Raw genomic sequence first — 1530 nt, forward strand, 5'->3', positions numbered from 1 at the left:
CCCATTCACTGTGTCCTTTCCAGGGAGAGGGACTAAAACAATCAACTAATATATCATAGTATTCAGATATTAATTCAGTAAGAAGAGACCAAGGGTGGACAGTCCCCCTCTTCAGCCCTCAGTTTGTTTTCAGGATTCAAAGGTATCTCATGATTTGACTCATTTCCTCTCCCCAACTCTTCAATCTGTTTCCCCTTCCTATGGTACCCTGTTAGGTTTCTCCTGTTAGACCTATGAGTGGAAACATATGGTATCTGTCCATCTCTGCCTGACTTATTTCACTTAGCATAACACCCTCGAGTTCCATCCATGTTGCTACAAATGGCCAGATTTCATTCTTTCTCATTGCCATGTAGTATTCCATTGTATAGATAAACCACATCTTCTTGATCCATTCATCAGATGATGGACATTTAGGCCCTTCCCAGATTTGGCTTTTATTGAAATTGCTGCTATAAACATTGGAGTACATATGCCCCTATGCATCAGCACTCCTTACTGTAAATTGGGTAAATTCCTTGCAGTGCTACTGCTAGGTCATAAGGGAGTTCTATTGTTAACTTTTTAAGGAACCTCCACACTCTTTTCCAGGAGGGCTGCACCAGTTTATATTCCCACCAGCAGTGTAGGAGGGTGCCCATATCGCCACATCCTCGCCAGCATCTATAGTCTGATTTGTTCATTTTAGCCACTCTGACCAGTGTGAGATGGTATCTCGGTGTTGTTTTGATTTGTATTTCCCTGATGATGAATGATGCTGAGCATCATTTCATGTGTCTGCTGGCCATCTGGATGTCCTCTTTGGAGAGGTGTCCATTCATGTCTTCTGCCCATTTCTTCACTGTGTTATTTGTTTTTTTGGGTTTGGAGTTTGGTGAGTTCCTTATAGATATTGGATACTAGCCCTTTATCTGATATGTCATTTGCAACTATCTTTTCCCATTCCATTGGTTGCCTATTAGTTTTACTGATTGTTTCCTTTGTTGTGCAGAAACTTTTTTATCTTGATGAGGTCCCAATAGTTCATTTTTGCTCTTGATTCCCTTGCCTTTGGGGATGTGTTGAGTAGGAAATTGCTGTGGTTGAGGTCAAGGAGGCTATTTCCTGCTTTCTCCTCTAGGGTTTTGATGGTTTCCTGTCTCATATTCAGGTCCTTCAGCCATTTTGAGTTGATTTTTGTGTTTGGTGTGAGAAAGTGGTCTAGTTTCTTTCTTCTGCATGTTGTTGTCCAGTTCTCACAGCACCACCTGTTAAAGAGGCAGTCTTTTTTCCATTGGATATTCTTTCCTGGTTTGTCAATAATTAATTGGCCACACTCTTGTGGTTTTAATTCTGGGTTCTCTATTCTATTCCATTGGTCTATGTGTCTGTTTTTGTGCCAATACCATACTGTCTTGATGATGACAGCTTTGTAGTAGAGGCTAAAGTCTGGGATTGTGATGCCTCCCGTTTTGGTTTTCTTCTTCAATATAACTTTGGCTAAACGGGGTCTTTTGTGGTTCCATATGAATTTGAGGATAGTTTGTTCTA

This window comes from Suricata suricatta, chromosome 13, assembly GCF_006229205.1.
Source record: "Suricata suricatta isolate VVHF042 chromosome 13, meerkat_22Aug2017_6uvM2_HiC, whole genome shotgun sequence".
In the NCBI taxonomy this organism is placed as follows: domain Eukaryota; kingdom Metazoa; phylum Chordata; class Mammalia; order Carnivora; family Herpestidae; genus Suricata; species Suricata suricatta.